Raw genomic sequence first — 6,000 nt, 5'->3', positions numbered from 1 at the left:
CAAAGGGGAACTGGGAACAAATAGGGATCAGATGTAGATTCCAAGAGCAAACCACCAATGTACTTAGTTTGAAATCACCTACAAGTCTCATCCAGACACAAGCACAAAATCCAACAAAGAGGAACACACTCAAATGCTAACATTATACATTCAAAATAAAAATAATAATACATAACAGAGAGATGATTTACAAGGAAAAAAATATCATTTCCCAAAACAATAACTATGCATTTGACTGTTTCCCTCCCAGCTAGGATTCCGGCCAGTGCCAGGACAAAACCAAGTAATCTCATTCCAAGACAAAGACAGAAAGCATGTTGGAAAACAGATATAGGGGGATAGAAGACACAGTATGTACCCCCCCCCCCCCTGCCCGCTATGGGAGGTCAGGATCCCCACCCAGTAGGCGCTATATAAAGTCATTCATTATTCATTATTATTCAACATCGTGTCGGGAACCCTAACAAAAATAAGGGACGTGGTGGGAGATGATGATCGGAAATAGATGTAGCAAAATAGAGAGGCAGATTAGGGTAGCCTACATAGCAAGTTAACGTTCCTAACCTACAGCCTATAATGATCGACAAGGAAACGATATTTGTCCCGCCTTAGGACAGGCCTTCGTTTGTTTTCCTCGATCGTTGTAGGTTGGGAACGTATTCGTTAACTCGCTAATCCCTCTAAACAGACGTTATTCCAATATCAAGCCGAGTGAAATCCCTGCGGGTCATCTGAATTGAAATAAACTTCTCCCGGGTTCATATATGGGATGTTATCTCGATAGCTACGATCCATAGCTACCAACACTCAAAAGACAGTGACTGCAATGGTGACTACCGTGCACTACGTGCGTAACGGAACGCGACGAAATCAGTTGTGTGGTTCAATTTTTGGACCTTTCACATGTCCCACATGTACCCGTTGCGGCAAAGATCTCGAAAGCGCAGAGCGTGGTATGTGTTATGACGAGGCTACCGAGCGGGTTCGCGACTGCACAGGAAAACGGCAACGGATTCGCCGCCCGGATTATGCTGTAGTAGTGTGGAGCCACGGGATGGCCGAAACCATTCGGGCACCGGGTTGGATCTCCATTCCCTCACATATCAGGGCGGGCCATTCCATGCGCCCGCGTATCAACTCGACACCCGGAATGGTCTAGTGACGGTCAACCGTAATTCCTTTGGCCATGGTATGCCTCCAAGCACTTCTTCCAAACGTCAAGGCGTTGATCTATTAAGGGCAAGAACGTGGAGTAAAACTTCGCAAGTCAATGCATATAGTGTCCACCAAACGTCAAGGCTGTGATCCATTAAAGGCAAGAACACAGAGAAGGTTGATGTAAAACTTCGCAAGTCCATGCATATAGTGTCGGGAACGCTGTCAACAACGCTTAGAGAATGGGCCCGATAATGCAGCCATCCAGGCCCCCGATTTCCATCGGGAGACGATTACAAACAACTGGCTTAATAAGATCAACAAAGAGAGAGAACGGGGATACCCCTCTCAAGTATATAGTTTCCCTGACTTCGGACAGAGCTGCATAATATACGAGATAGAAGTCGGTTTGGACGAATCCAATCCCTCGAGGGGGCGAGACATCAACTCCTCGAGACTGGGGGAGAAATTGCCAAGTTTCTCCGCCAGCAAGAGGAGACATTGAATTAGGTGGCAGGGAACCATCTCATCCAGACACAAGCACATGTCCCCTCTAATAGGAACACATTTAAATGTTAACAAACCAAAAATATATTAATATATGAGTTGAGTAAAACTTCCCAACCTACAGCCTACAACGACCGACAAGGAAGAAAACGAAAAGTTGTCCTGTCTTAGAACAGGTCTTCGTTTGTTTTCCTCGATCGTTGTAGGTTGGAAACGTCTCTCAACGGACGTTATTCCAATATCAAGCTGAGTGAAATCCCTTCGGTTAATCTGAATCGAGGGACAAGAACAATATATAAATATATATATATATATATATATAATATATATATATATATATATATAATATATATATATATATATATATATATATATATATTAATTAATTATAATTATTATTACTCCTGCAGATCTGTTTCTTGTCACTGGGACAATCTACAATTTAAAAATTGTACATAACAGAATAACAGAGAGATGGTTTATAAGGAAAAGCATATCATCTCCTAAAACTATAACTATGTATACATTTGACTGTTTCCCTCCCAGTCAAGGACTACGACCAGGGCTAAGACAAAACGAGTTATCCCATCCCATCATAAAGATAAAAAGCAACTCGGAAAATAAATAATATGATGACAGAAGACACAGCGTGACCTCCTGGCCATCATGGGAGGTCAAAGACCCAACCCAGAAAAAAGCTCCTCGTATGTCAACTTCAAATAATAAAGGTAAAACAACAGAAAGCTTTGGTTGTAAATTTATTGTTGATATGTCATCTTTCGATTTATCACAGAAATGGCATATTGTCATGATAATATTATACACTTTACAGTATAACTTTAAATACAACTGTAATACCTACTACTATGAAAATTATTGATTCAATACAGAATTTTAAAAAACGCAATCATGCAATCTCTATTTTAAAATTCAGAACTACGGTATTCATACAAATGAAAATTAAAATGAAAAAAAAACCCAATAAATAAATAAAAAAACAAACAAACCCAGAACACAAATTAAAAAAAAAACAAACAAAAACACCCCACAGCAACAACCCCCCCCCCCCCCCAAAAAAAAAAAAAAAAAAAAAAACAACAAAAAAAACCCCAACAAAAAACAAAAAATTAAGATTAAAAAAGAAACCATAACAAAACAACAAACCCGAAAAAAATGTTTTAAATGGAAAACGATCTAAACAACTACTTTAAAATCACTAGTTGTGACCGTTGAAATGCTTTTAAATGCAAATGGGTGAGAACCAAACATAATATAAATATAAAAAATAAACTACCAGAGATGATAGCGCACACACTCATACTAAGTCAAAAATGAAATCATATTCAACTAAAGATGGAACTTGATGTTTATATTTGGCTTAAGATATTAAACATTTCGAAGATAAAATAATATATATTTCAAAATTATAAAAACAATAAATTAATTATGAATAAATAAATATATTGTTTTGTTTTTGTTTTTAAGGGTTTTACGGCGCTTGCAACGCATTAAGGTCATATCAGCGCCAGTAAAAAGAAAGAAAATGGGATAGTAAAAAGTTATAGAATTACAATAAAGCATCCGAGAAAAGGGAAGACAAAGGGGAATTGGTTCAAAAAAGAAACAGGCGTAGATTCCAAAAGCACTCTATCAAAGTACTTAGTTTGAGATCACTAAAAGTCTCATCCAGACACAAGCACAGGTCCCAACTAAGAGGAATACACTCAAATGCTTGCATTATACATTCAAAATAACAAATATAATAATACATAACAGAGAGATGATTTACAAGGAAAAAAAATATCATCTCCCAAAACAATAACTATGCATTTGACTGTTTCCCTCCCAGCTAGGATTCTAGCCAAGGCCAGGACAAAACCAAGTATTGTTTTTTTGTTTTGTTTTTAAGGGTTTTACGGCGCTTGCAACACATTTAGGTTATATCAGCGCCAGTAAAAAGGAAGAAAATGGTATAGTAAAAAGTTCTAGAATTACAATTAAAGCACCCAAGAAAAGTAAGACAAAGGGGAACCGAGAACAAATAGGGATCAGATGTAGATTCCAAGAGCATACCACCAATGTACTTAGTTTGAAATTACCTACAAGTCTCATCCAGACACAAGCACAAAATCCAACAAAGAGGAACACACTCAAATGCTTACATTATACATTCAAAATAAAAATAATAATACATAACAGAGAGATGATTTACAAGGAAAAAAATATCATCTCCCAAAACAATAACTATGCATTTGACTGTTTCCCTCCCAGCCAAGACTCCAGCAGGGCCAGGATAAAACCAAGTAACCTCATTCCAAGACAAAGACAGAAAGCATTTGGAAAACAGGTACAGGGGGATAGAAGACACAGCAAGTACCCCCCTGCCCACTATGGGAGGTAGGGAACCCCACCCAGAAATAAATAGACGAATAAGTAAATAAATCAACAAATAAATAAAGAGTAACAAGAGATACATTTTGTCTTAAATACATTCTGCAATATAAATCGTTGTGTCATGAAAAAATAGGATTACAGTAAATAGAATTTTAAAAAACATTCACATGAAAAAATCTTTAATAGTAGATACATCTTTTACAAACTTTCTACACCAATAAATAAGCTAAACTAAGTATCATCACGCAAATCACCACACTGAAAATGGGGCGTATAATCACATATCATCAATCACAATTTATCATCATATTTGGCATAACAGGTAAAAAACATTTTTATTTAATAAATTAGTTGTTCAATTAGAAAGTTCGTTGAAAATTAAATTTCAACATAAATCCATGATTAAGGCAATTGAAACCGGCAGTAAAATTTATGTAAATAGAATAAATACAACTGAAACTACAAATCTACGAATTTATTCTTGCAATAAAAAAATTGTCTACACTCATAACAAGCGTTCTTTGATAAAATTTACACTGGTAGAAGCTAGTAAAAACAAGACACTTAAAAACAAGACAACTTAAAAAAATAAGAAAGGAAGAAATAAAAATACCACATTGATCAAGATGCTGAAATAAAAGTCTCATCCAGACACTAGCACAGGATCCCTCTAAGAGAAATACGCTCAAATGTTTACAGAATATATCCAAAACAGAATCCATAACTAACAACACAAAAATATTATCTCCCAAAACAATAACTATAGATTTGACTGTTTCCCTCACAGCCACTGACTTCGGCCAGACCAGGACAAAACCAAGTAATCTCATTCCAAGCCAGAGACAGAAAGCAAATTAGAAAACAGATACAAGAGGATAGAAGAGACAATAAGTGCCACCCTGCCCACCTTGGGAGGCCAGAAACCCTGCTCAGCATCAACATATAATTCGTGGGTTGTGAATGTAAAACACTCAACACACTGTCTATATTTAGTATACTGGATAAAAATTTAAAAAAAAAACCAAAAAACTTCTAGGAAACTAACCTATCTAAATTTGATTTTTATTCTGGCCTCAGTAGTGACTCTGACATTAGATCAAATGAATAAAAACAAATTATTAATAAATCTGAACCTTTATTCCATGGACTCTTTATGATCAACGCACTTATAAATACGAGATTTATTCTTCTAGCAGATCATATGGAACTAATTGTCCATTTGCAATAGACCAGTATCGTATTCTGAGGATTGAATTCAAATTTTTACTGCCAATTAAAAATGTATGCAACATAAACCAATATAGACTCCACTTCCATAAACCTATGGCTACTGAAAGACTTCTACAGAAAAAAAAAACGTGGTGAATTTGTATTGGTATTAAAACAACACAAAGTTGATATAAAGCAGATATATAATATATAATATATCATAAATAGAAAAAGATTCTAATTACATTATCATTACACAAAAGACACTATTCATGAGTGATAGTGACATTTAGACGATACCATCCATAAATTTGTGACCACAGATTTATTCTTGCTTTCATTTTTACCAACCAATCAAAAAGCAGTGAATTTCCAAATCAATTGAAAATTAGTATTCTGATTGAAAAAGCCAAAAAAAAAAAAAAAAAACAACAACCAAAAAAAACCCCCAAAAGAAATAAAAGTAGGATAAATCGTATGCAGTTAGCCAAATATTTCTTCAGATGTCCTTGTATGTACTAACTTTACATGCATCACACCTATTAGATAGTCACCACTTGAAGAAAGATCATTTGAGTACACAGTATGCTTGTTGTGTTCAACAAATGAGCCCCATATACAATACGTGTTTCAAAATGTATAAATTATATAGACACGTCTGCAACGTTGACGTTATCTTATATCCATTAAATAAAAATCATTATAGCACAAGAATTTATTGTATATTGTTTACTG

The sequence above is a fragment of the Berghia stephanieae genome, chromosome 9 (assembly GCF_034508935.2).
Source record: "Berghia stephanieae isolate SIO BIC M18660-M18661 chromosome 9, UCSD_Bste_1.3, whole genome shotgun sequence".
Classification (NCBI taxonomy): Eukaryota; Metazoa; Mollusca; class Gastropoda; order Nudibranchia; family Aeolidiidae; genus Berghia; species Berghia stephanieae.
The sequence above is the reverse complement of the archived record's forward strand: the minus strand, read 5'-3'. Positions refer to the sequence as shown.